At 39.6% G+C, this 12,121-nt stretch overlaps 1 protein-coding gene across 2 annotated transcripts in view; it reads right to left on the bottom strand.

Moving 5' to 3' along the window:
- The window catches only part of CLMN (calmin), an 84,460-nt gene that overhangs the window by 63,882 nt on the left and 8,457 nt on the right, over positions 1 to 12,121 (bottom strand). Inside the window, exon 1 of one of the 2 annotated variants that reach the window (XM_067555109.1) lies at positions 6,750 to 7,682. The exons of the other annotated variant lie outside the window; for it this stretch is intronic. The gene's annotated coding sequence lies outside the window, so the exon portion shown is untranslated. Of the gene's footprint in view, positions 1 to 6,749; positions 7,683 to 12,121 lie in introns of those variants that run through there. 2 annotated transcript variants of the gene reach the window in all.

The following is a 12,121-nucleotide window of genomic DNA, read 5'->3' as shown; positions in this document are numbered from 1 at the left end:
GCAGAATTGCTGAGGTTACAAAGACCATGACATCTTATGAAAAAGCCCTAAAAGTCATGGTCTGTCATTAAAGGGATGGCCATAGCAAACATATAGCTTTAATGAGGACTAAACTAATGCTGGATCTTGTAAACCCCTATGCATGTGAGTAGTCCCAGTGACTACTTGCATAAAGTAAGGACTACTTTGAGGAAAGATTTACAGGAACAAATCCTTAGTTAGTAGTCCAAACAACTTCCCACCATTTACCAAGATCTCCCGAGTGGGGCTGGCTTGTGAATTTAGAAAAGGAAGATCCAAGTTCCCATTCCCTTATTCTTCATAAGTACACACAAAAAGTAAATACAACTCTGCACAATGGAGCTGTTCCTGAGGATAAACAATCTCACTGTGATAAAGTTAACATTGCGACTAGTGCTGGGGAAGTCTCAAAAGTATCTCTCAGCCTTCACTGCTATTTGGAATACCATTCAAAGATTTTTCATGCATAAATAAATTAGGCTACAAAGGACTTCAAATAGCAAATACCCTGCATAGTGAAATAAGCCAGAAGAAATATTTGGATGATATGTTTAGTTTACACTAATACAATGACACTTTTATGATTTTGGCATATAACACATATTTGTATAAATTGTGCATATAAATTCTTCAGCCTCAATGTGAATACATTGCTTTCCTTCATGTAAATCACCTATGCAACTTCTTTACATAGAAATCAGACAGACTGCTGAAAATCCAGCAGCTTTCTAGCTAAGAATGCCCTGCCTATGACTTCTTAGACAAATGTATTTAGTTTTATAATTCTAACCACTGTTAAGACCCAGCTGCTGGTTAAAAACTGGGTGTGTGGTTTCTTTACATGTTATTTTCAATAACTGCAGTGATATCATAGATTTGAAATCCTGAATGTTGAAAGCATCATTAAGAGATTAAACACTCACAAAATATTCTCTGGTAAATATATAAAGCTGAGCATTCTCCAACTATATTATGATAGTTGATCAGAAAACACACACAATAATATTCCATACTTTGCTACTAATTTAAGGAAGTATGTAATCTTGACCTGTAAAAATGACCCTGACATTTGTTAGCTTCACAGTTTATAGCTTCTGGAAATGTGACCATTCACACTGTATTTTCTGGGCCAAATTCACTGATTTCTATGGACACAATTGTTCAAAGAAAGGCATACTACAGAATACGTGTTTACTGTCTCTTCTCTCCAAAAATCTCTATAACTATATTTAAAGTAACAAAGCCTATTAAATCACAACCACTGTAAAAAGAAAAAAATCGTACAGTATTTCCAAATCCTCTAGTAACCATGGGCAAGTTACATTATGCTGGACTGAAAACAGTCTAGTGATTTTAGAAGGGATGACAAAAAATAAAAATAAAAAACAAGCAAACCCCAGTGCTGGACTAATGGTGTTGAAGCTCTATGTTGGAGCATCAGAAGTAGTTCTGCAAGCCTTCCCCGCTCACCCTACTGTACCACCGATATGCCTTAACACTGGCATGTATGAAGAGTCTCTAGCAGCAAAAAGATAGTTCCATCTCCACAACCATTAAATCACTTGTCTCCCTAGTGAGACCAGAAATGGGACTGAAAAACTATGGCCATGTCAACACTATGGCGACTACAGCACCACCTCTATGCCACTGTTCTACCGTGCAGCTGCACAGTACAACAATAGAAGGAGTTTTTCCAATGCTGTAGGAACTCCACCCCCCAAGTGATGGTAGCCAGGTCGACAGAAACAATCTTCTGCCAACTTAGCTGCATCTGCACTGAATGTTAGGTTGGCACAGCAATGGCACTCACGGGTGTGGATTTTTCACACTCCGGAGTGACGCAGCTATGTTGACCTAAGTTTGAACTATAGACTAGGCCTTTTGGCCTTAATTATGGAAACAGAAGGTTCTGCAGACCCCTTCTGCCAGTGCAACTGCAGTTCTGTGGAGGCTTCCCTCCATGTTACCATCTTGGAATCAGATCAGATGGGGGACATAACGTACCTATTATCAGGTTATCCATGCAAACTTATATACACAGAAATGAAGCCTATTCAATAGCTCTAGCAGCTGCCGAGGGTTAAGCAGGGCTCAGACTTTCGGATTGGGTTAATTCCTTCTTATGACAAAAATGAGAGGAAACACATAGGATTCTCTTTCCTAGTTTATTTTTATTTACAATATACACATGGTTCCGCTGTTGTTGCCTTGAGCAATGACATAAGCAGCAGCAAAAGCTTACACCCAAATATAGTCCCGCTTCCAGAGCTCCAACAAGACACAGCTTTGTGCTTAGCATCCCCAGCCAAACAGTTTCTCTGTCTGTTGCTTGCTCCGGCACAGCTTCCAGCTGCAGTGTCTGTGCCTTCTTTAACCCTCTTCAAAATATATTAAATCCTGTTATAAGAACGATTGGCCCATCACTTCAAAATCCCTTGTCTCCTCCAGTCACTTCCCCACACACACCCCTATGTGGATGTGCAAACTGGAAAAGGGTGGTGGAGGGAAAGTCTCGCCCCACTTTGCTTCCCCATTCAGGACCCAAACACAAATTGTAGATATTGTACCTAAGTGAGTGCCAAGACTGTGCAGAACTAACATGACAACCACCCCAAAAGAAGCAAGAAGGAACAGCCTTCCTTCTCCACATCTGCCAACAGAATCTGAGAGATAGCCATACATGGAGCACATGCTACGTCCTCCTCAATGACTCTGAAAAAGATTTGGGGGCATTGTAGATAATCAGCTGAACATGAACTCCCAATGTGATGCTGCAGCCATAAGAGTTAATGCTCTCTGGGATGCATAAAGAGGGTAATCTCAAGTAAGAGTAGAGAGTTTACTTTACCTCTCTGTTTGCACTGGTGCAAAACTGTGTCCAGAATCTAGGAAGAATGTTAATAAATTTGAGAGAGAAGAGAAGAGCCACAAGAATGATTAAAAGATTAGAAAACATGCATTTAAGGTGATAATAGCATGAATTCCTTGATTCTGAGCTTAATAAAGAGAAGGTTGAGGGATGACTTGATTACAGTTTATACAGACAAATATTTAATAAAAGACTCTTCAATCTAGCAGAGAACTATGTAACATGAACCAATGGCTGAAAGTTGAAGCTAGACAAATTCAGACTGGAAATAAGGTGTAAATTGTTAACAGTGAGAGAAATTAACCACTGGAACAATTTACCAAGTGTCATGTTGGATTTTCCATCACTGACAATTTTTAAATCAAGATGGGATGTTTTTCTAAAGGATCTGCTCTAGGAATTATTTTGTGGACGTTCTATGGCTTGTGTTATACAGGTCAGACTAGATGATCAATAGCCTTTCTGGCCTTGGAATCTATGATTAAGGAGGTGTAACAGTAGCCACACTCCGTCGTGTGCTGGGGAGCTAAGACACAATGCACTTCTTGGAGCTCTCTTACACCATTACCAGTGCAGAGCAGTATTTAAGCAGCACAGTCCTGCCCAAAAAGGAACAATTTTAACCTTGTAGGTTTGAAAAAAAACAAAACAGACCTCCTGTCCTCAGTGCTTAAATTGTAATGAAAGAGGTGACAGGGCTTAAGCAATTAGGTACTGGGGTTCAAGCAATTTTATTACTTTCATAAATGACGTGGCAGTCGGGTTCCCAGCATTGTTAATAAATAGTAATGGTGGGAAATTTTCAGAAATTCCCTGGCTATTGTGCAGAGGTGCAAATGAGGACAGAACTCAGCCTGTGTGTTATCTTACATCATATAAAAAGTAAGAAGTTAGTGAAGCTTACGAAGCAGACAGCAGATAAATACCAAAAGTAGGCCGACTGTTCATTTCCCAGTGTCAAAAAGAAGAAAAACTGGAAAGACACAGGACACTGCAGGACAGGTAAAAAAGAGAACATCTGAGATCTAAAGACAACTGGCTCAGATGGAATCCATCTGCAAACTATGAGAAATGGCACATAATTCTGGGAGACATAAATAGAGCTATCTAATACGAGAGGAGAAATTATTCCAGGACAGCAAGACGTGTAAAGCCACACCCTGAATGCCTTGCAGAGTTCTGGTCACACTACAGGAAAGAGACAAAAAATAAAATAATAATACTTTGCATTATTGTGTCCTATGCAAAAAATCTTCATGCACTTTACAAACACTTAAGTCTCAGTCCCACCTTCCCCCCCCACTCCCTTGTTTTACTTCTATTTGATAGAAGGTAGAGGATTCAGTGACTAGCCCAAGGTCACACAGTGAGACAGCAGGAGGAGGAGGAAGAGAAGCTGAGAGACCTTAGTTATTCAATAAGGTTAGACTCAAAGTAGTCTATTTCCTGGAAAGGAGGAGAAGTGGTTTCTATGCTTTGAAAACAGATGTTATAAGGTTATTTGAGCTAATGTCTAATACTAGAGCAACATGGCATGAAATGAGTTATAATCTATTTATTGGGCTTTCTCGGAGTTTTGTTACCGCACCATAGTATCTGACCATATCCCACTTTAATTAAATTGGCAAGGCAATTATTTGCATAGGACCAAAATTATGTTTTCACTTTACAGATGTGCAAGATAACAGTTACTGCCATGAGGGGCCTACAGTCAAAGAAGGCAAATTACAGATAATGAATGGAAGGGATGAGAGCAACATACAATTAAGAAATTATGTTGGGCATATATCTTGTTAGTTCCACCATTTATTCTTTTCACAAATGGAATTTCTTTGTATAGAGAGAACTAACCTACAAACTACCAAAGGCTACAATAAGTACTATTGGGACACATAAATAAAGGGTTAGACAAGCAGTCGGGGTGCAGTTGCAAATTCCAAGAAGAAAATGCAATTAGCTGGTAAATCTAGACTCCTTCTATTTTATGTTTTACTGAACTGAATGGGGCAGATGAGTCATTTCATATAGTTTGCTGGTCCACTGCAGTGCAAAATGCAGTTATAATATTAGGCATGATCTTGTACAAATAATACACATCCAGATGGCAAATCAAGCCTCTGTGCGGAAAATCTCTGTTAATGAGAAATGGACTGGCTAAGACAGTATTATATACTATAGTCATTACATTAGTGGTGATTTGTTGCACAAATGTATATGTCCAGATGGTACCAAAAATACCCCAAACTTTCTACACACAAAAATGTGAGCTTTTTATTATTAATAATGAGAAATGCCTTGAGTTAGAAAAATTTAACTTATTTGTTTCCGCACTTACTGCCTCATTCTTATCTCTAACTACTGAGTTTCACTCTATATGTGAACACTATGTCCACACTACTGCATGGAAGTAAATCTATTGGAAAAGCCACAGGTGAACCATGCAGAGTGAGGAAGTGGTCCTGCAGGATACTTACGTGCAGCCACCTTTCCAGCCCCACAAAACGTTCCACACTCAAAGTAGGTGGACTGGAGTGCGGCAAGCACCTAACTCAGTCCCTCAAGAAACACCTTAGGCATCTAAGTCACCTGGCTCCAGGTGATGGGTTCCCATTTGCATGTCACTAAGCAGAGATAGGCACCACCCTGCAACCCAGACTTTGGTGCCAAGCTCTGAGAAAGGGGCAGGGCTTAGCATGCACCTGTCTCATCAGCCTCTCCCATTGGCTAGCTGATGTGGCTCCCCACCTAGCATTCTGGCTTTTGTGTATTGAATTCTCAGATGCCTATTTCTCTCCATTCATTGTATAGGGAGCCTATGTGCCTAACTTGGCCTTGTGGATTGCAGTGGTGTTCCTGTGATTTTCTTATGTACCTAAAAGTTAGGTGCCGTGATGTTCAGTATTGCAATGTCTAAATCCCTTCGTGGTTCTCCACCCTCAGTTACTCACCTGTAAAGTGGGGATAACACTTCACAACCTCACAGGAGTGTTGTGAGAATAAATACATGAAACACAGTGAGATGCTCGGATGCTTTGGTAATGGGAGCCGTATAAGTACCAGGGTGGATAAAAATCCCTTTAAATAGAAAATAAAAAAAAATCATATTTGTATTTAAATCAGATTTTCTTATTCTTCTTTTTAAAAGTAAACCTATTTAAAATTAAATTTGAAACTATGACTACCCATGTTAAGGCCTAAACTTAGTATATCTATTAAAATCATTTAAATTAAATTTAAAAAAAATATTAAAGTAAATGTTTGATGCTGAAGTTTTAAAGAAAGTAAAACCACTGACTAAGCACTAGCTAAGTGCTAAAACTGCATTTAACAGTAGTAGTCTCTTCCGAAGATACAGAGAAAGTATTTTCTTAATTTGTTTAATCAAATAGTTCAGCTCAATAACTAGTTCATTCATACTTAAAAAACTGACGGGGAGCTGAAAAAGCAGGAAATTTTTATTTCCTCTTTCAATATATGAAAAAAAAATGAGGTGTGAAGTGGGTAAGATCTACTAGTTCTAAAGTCTTGAAGGACATGGTGACCAGAAACTGTTTGTTTCCCTAATTACAGATAATACGTCCTTTGTTTAATAAATCAGTTTTAAATGCAATGTAACCAGCACATTTAAGGTAGTTATGTATCCAGCACATTTAAGGTAGTTTTATTAACTAATGAAAAACAATTTTAAAATGCTAGTTTTGTGCATTTTTAATTGAATTCCAATTTGTATCCAAATAGAGCTTGACACATATCGTGAGTAAAATAATTAATCATCATCTAATAAATAAGGAATGCATTATTCACCATTTTCTAATATACTACAAAAATGTAAAAATTAAGAATATGAATAAATAGTTACCAATCAATGAGAATCAACCTTTCTTCAGGAAAACAACTAAGAAGTACAAATAAAAAACAACATTAAAACTGATTATTTAAATCCAGGTTTCCTGCTCGCTAATTTAAATCATGATTAAAATTGATTATTTAAATCAATACACCTTGATAAGTACCTTACAGAACTCAGCTAAATAATATGTATTAAAAGCACTGTTAGAATGTGTCAATGTGACAAAGTGGGAATTTTCTGTAATATTTTTATGAACCCCATGTGTGCCTAAGTTTCCCTCTATACTTTGCATTGCTACCCAGTGGGTGCAAAAGGGATAACACTGCTCCCGCAACAGCCCAGGAGACATGAGGTCCACGTGTCACCTGATTATCTGGTGGAATGCCTTGGTCCTTAAAGAAATGGTTGAAAAAACCCATCCAAATCCATAAAGACAATGGTAACCTCCCAAAGACTGAACAATCAACACCTAAGAGCAGGAAAGCCCATCTGGCAGAACATGTGAACTGACTGAGCTGAAGAATAAAGGGGGAAACAAAAGGTGTCCTGTGGGAAAAGTAAGAGCTGCCATTGGAGGGACTCAGGGCTCTCATCGGAGATTGAGGACAAAGAGACAGAGAATAGAGCCAGAAATGGGGTCCATACCAACTTTTCTGGCTCATTGCACTGGTTTGGCCAGGATGGACTATGGCGTAACCTTTGCCTCCCTCTACTAACTGAAGGATTTTCAGATTCTAATCCCAGGTGGTGACTAATAAATTGTTAACTTGCCTGGAAGAGGCTGCCTGTGTCACTGCATGTACTCACTGGGAGCATTGTACCCTGAAAGAGTACAGTACAAGCCTCCCGCAGGAGTCTCGCTTGGCTGGATTTGCTGCAGGGAGCCACAGGCAGAGACAGGGATTGCTGGTTCCTGAAGGCCCACTCTCAGAGTCTTGAGGTACAGTAGAATAAACAACCCGTGGCTAGCCCAGGTTAGCTGACTCGGGCTCATGAGGCTTGGGCTATAGGGCTAAAAATTGCTATGTAGATGTTCAGGCTCAGATTGGAGCCTGGGCTTTGGAACCTTCCCCCCTCTTGGGATCCCAGAGCCTGGGCTCCAGCCCAAATCCAAATATCTACACAGCAATTTAACAGCCTCACAGCCCAAGCCTGAGTCAGCTGACCTGGAGCAGCCATGGGTATTAATTGCTGTGTAGAAGAACTCTTAGAGATCATGGGCCTACTCCTGTTGAACTGTGTGAGTCCTTGGGGGCCTGGCATACTAAAGGAGTCATTCCCAATGGACTGGCTATAGCCTGGGGCATAGACCAGGCTCTGTGGATCTGTGACAGTCAGCTAACTCCTAACCTCTAAATCCTAGTCAAGACAAACCCCAAGTGGCTTTTGCAGCTCTGGTGGAAAGAAGGCCTACCACCTGTTGATAATTGTATCTGAATTCCAAATTCAGGTTTGGGCCCTGCATATAAGTCCACAACTATTTAAGGCTGCCTCCACAACCACGCAGCTCTGTTCTCTCTCTCTCCAGGAAGCTGACATACTGTACAGAGCCCGCCACATGCATAGTGCGACCTGCAAGGCAAAGTGCCTGTGGGTGGCCCACATGAGTATTTTTGTCATATGGAAATCATGTTTACACCCAGAGTGGTATGTTTTCCATTCAGCTCTTGAGATGAGGTCTATGGTTAGGACCCAAAACTGATAATTACTCTACAGAGCAAGATGAACTTGCAAACTTGTTTCCTTTGACTCTGACAGGATAAATTAGAGCAGATCTGGAGGAGCTTTAGTTTATTATTGTTGTAAGTTTTGGTAAGCAAATGAGAATGTGATAGAACCATTTGAGCGCTGTATTTATAATTACATTAGCCAAGCACTCATCTGTCTAGGCTCTCTGGTGGCCTAAATGATAAAATGTAATGGTCTCAGCCCAGTTCCTTGTAAACAGGTGCCTACACCACAATAATGACTGCTGCAATAGGCACTAATTGGCATTTTCAGCGTAAAGGCCAAGGACTGAATATGCGTGGAAAACAACCCGCTCCACAGACAGCTATCGGAGAGCCAGCAAGATGATTCTTTGGGCCCATCAAAAGTCAGAGGGCAGTTAAGGACTGCACAGGCCCCAAAGCCTACCAGTTGAGGCAGCCTGAGCTGCTGTGAAGCAAAGTCTTTGAATGAACCATGATGATAATAAATTTTGTGGACACCTAGGGTGACCAACCACTACTTATTTTGAGGGATGTCCCTTGACTCCCTTATTTCACTGATTTGTCACATAAGTGAGGGAAGGTTGAATCAAACCTTTGCAGAGCAGCACTAAGCAATGTAACTTTTGATTAAATCTTGTTTTCAGTGTAGAATTCAGCCTGAAGAAACCAAGTGTTTTGACAAAAACTCACCACAAAGCTCAAAAAAAAAAAAAATATTCTCTTGCTGTATTGTCCTAAGACAGTACTGAATTGCATACCTGAAATAAAAATCATGGACATGGCTTCTTGTTTGAGAAACATGTTTGTTAAAACATGATGTTAAATATTCAGAAGTTTCTCCATCCCAGACCTCTGTTTTTGCATTTGTAACACTGTTATGGAATGATAGGAAGAATTTAGAAAACTTCTGGAAAGTTCACTTAATGGCTAAGTAAACAGCAAATACTTGCTACATATTGGCACTAACGTTTTATTGCAAAGAAGGATCAGTGAGTTCTGTGTATAGGGGATGAGGTGGGGCTTTCAAGCATGACAGCCAACTCCTCTTTCTCACAATTTCTTAAAACTTGTGCAATTTATGATGTCCATTCCTCCCTCAAATGCAGCAATGGAAATAATACTTTCCTTGTGTAAACAGACTTGGACAGATTGCAGGAACCAGCTAATTATTGATTCTGTTAAGGCTGAGTTTCAGATTAAAGTTAATTTCAATGATACATGTAAACAGTTTTATTAATTGATTTAAAAAAAAACCAAGATGTATGAAAATGTATTAAAACGGATAATAAGTATAATTTTAAACATTAAATTGAAGCTTATGATAATTGCACTGTATACTTGAGGGCAGTAGAAATGTACACTTGAGAGAAAAATACATGATATGCTAAGAGAAATGGATTTTCCCTAAAATGTCCCTTAAAATAAAGTGATGTCCCTTATTTTGCATGTGGTTTTCCCAGAGGTTGTCACCCTAATGCCACCACATTTGCAAAGGTCTCAAAAGTCAGGAGACGCACAGCTTTGCTCATCTTGAGAGCTGGTCTCTCCTGGTCATGTTGAGGAGTATAGAGGATGTTGTCCTTTCTCTTTGGATACATGATTATTTCCTGACTTAAAATAATGGAACTGGTGCAACCTTGAGATTCTTAAACTAAAATATGTTTATGATAAGTGATATTTCTACCATCAAGTGAAGCATCATACAGCAGACATTTAACATTGCTGCCTAGTTGTATTAGCAACCAAAACATGGTGCCTCCTTTTGATACATGATTTTTGAAGACAATTAGATTTCCACTTCCCTTTGATCCTTCTGATAAATGCACAGTGTTTTCAAGTTTTGAAAGGCCAGAATTAAACACTTTGAAGCACTATCTGTCATAGGAAGAAGAAACTCTGCCTACCAAGCAAAAATTCATACCCAATCCTGTCTCAGCCAAGGTCAATAACTGTATCAACTCTTATAAGAGAATAGAACAAAAACTCTTTTTAATTTAACCTTCCAACTTTATGTCCTTCTAAACTGATGTGTTTCAAAAACTGAGAAAAAAGGAACAGCTCATTCAAGAGTCCCAGTGTTTCAAAATGATGGCTTGTTCTGCCACAAGGGAGGGTCTTTTTTAAAGAAAAAAAAGAGGAACTAAATATTATTGAGTTGAATTCACCATCAAGGACAGGAAATCCCCAGCTGAACAGATGGCATTTTAAGGGCAGAGATTCTGCTCAGATTCTGCTCCTAGTTACACTGGTGTAAACCCCAACACACACCACTCAGGATTTACAGTAAAATCAGGCCCAGTAAATCGCTTGTCAAACAGGTGGAATCTTAAGGGCAGAAAATGTCTTGCCAGACCTGTGAACTCTTAAGTTTCCTGGAGTTATACTTCCGTTAGCAGAGAATGTTTTATTGGAAAATAAGAATCTACATTTTTGCACCACTTACTAGGAATAACACTTAAAGTGGTGCCTTGCATCTTCCACTCATTTACAAATATTAACTAACGAATCCTTACAAGACCTCTCTGAGGCAGGAAATTATCATCACATTACAGATGGGGAAACTGAGCCAGACAGGTACCCAAGGCCACACAGCAAATCACAGCAGAGCCTGGACAAGACCCCAAGGAGGTTTCCTGACTCCCTGGCTTATATTTAATTCACTAGACTCTGCACCACCTCAGAAAATCAGAGATATTGTGGATATTATTTTAATATCCTAAACCAGAGGTATGTAAGTGTTCACTTTCAAAATCTCCTTTTCTCCCTAAAAGCCACCACAGGTAAGGCTGTCCCTCCTTACTGTCCCAGAGTTCTATCTGAATTGGGCAGGGTCTTTTTGGTTCAGAGACCCTGTCTATGGAACTGAAGGTGTTGAGCTATCTTCAAGCCTGTGACTGAGGAGGCCTCCCTGTTGGAGTCAACATATGTTAGGGCATTTTGGTGTCCCTCCTCTTTATAATGGCTCGTCCCTTTAAGAACGTTTTCTCTGTTTGCCCACTTTTTGTTTGCCTTGCTACTGTCTCTGGGCACTGAGCCCAATTTGGTTTAATTTTTGTTCCTTACATGCAGTGTCCCAGATACTATTTTTGAAGTGGGGACTTTATAAATTAATAAAAATATGTTTGTAAATAAAATATTATAACCACAGTTCATGTGACAGAGAAGGAATGTATAATGAATGCCAATAAAAGCTAGAAAGCGCTGCGTATTAAGGACCATTCTAATGGGGGATCAATTTTTTTAACAGAATTAGCCAGGCACCGATGGATATGTTTTTATTTTTAAAGAACTTTGAACATTCTCTTCTCACTCACACTGACTTTCCTCTGGTGGAATCCAACTGATAATGGCATTACTCCATCTTTACACTAGCGTGAGAGGAGAATCAGGCCCTAACCATATTCTACACTCTCTTCATATGCAGATCACCCACTGATATCAATAGGGTGTATCTTTACAATGACCAGTACAGAAATGACATAGGGTTATTTGTACCCATCAGTGCACAACTCCTTTTGAGCATTCAGCCCATACTGTCCACAAGACCAGGTATTGATCTTGTACTTAAAAATCCCGTGCACACTGAAGCCTCAATGCTACAATCTATCTCAGCAGGGTCCTATGCCTGTGAAGAACTCCACTGACTTTAGCAGGACTCTGAAGGGGCTA

The sequence above is a fragment of the Emydura macquarii genome, unplaced genomic scaffold (genome assembly GCF_026122565.2).
Source record: "Emydura macquarii macquarii isolate MOO-44397 ecotype Brisbane River unplaced genomic scaffold, CSIRO-AGI_Emac_v2 contig_1551, whole genome shotgun sequence".
NCBI classification, from domain to species: Eukaryota; Metazoa; Chordata; order Testudines; family Chelidae; genus Emydura; species Emydura macquarii.
Note: the sequence above shows the minus strand (reverse complement) of the source record. Positions and strands in the feature narration are given on the sequence as shown.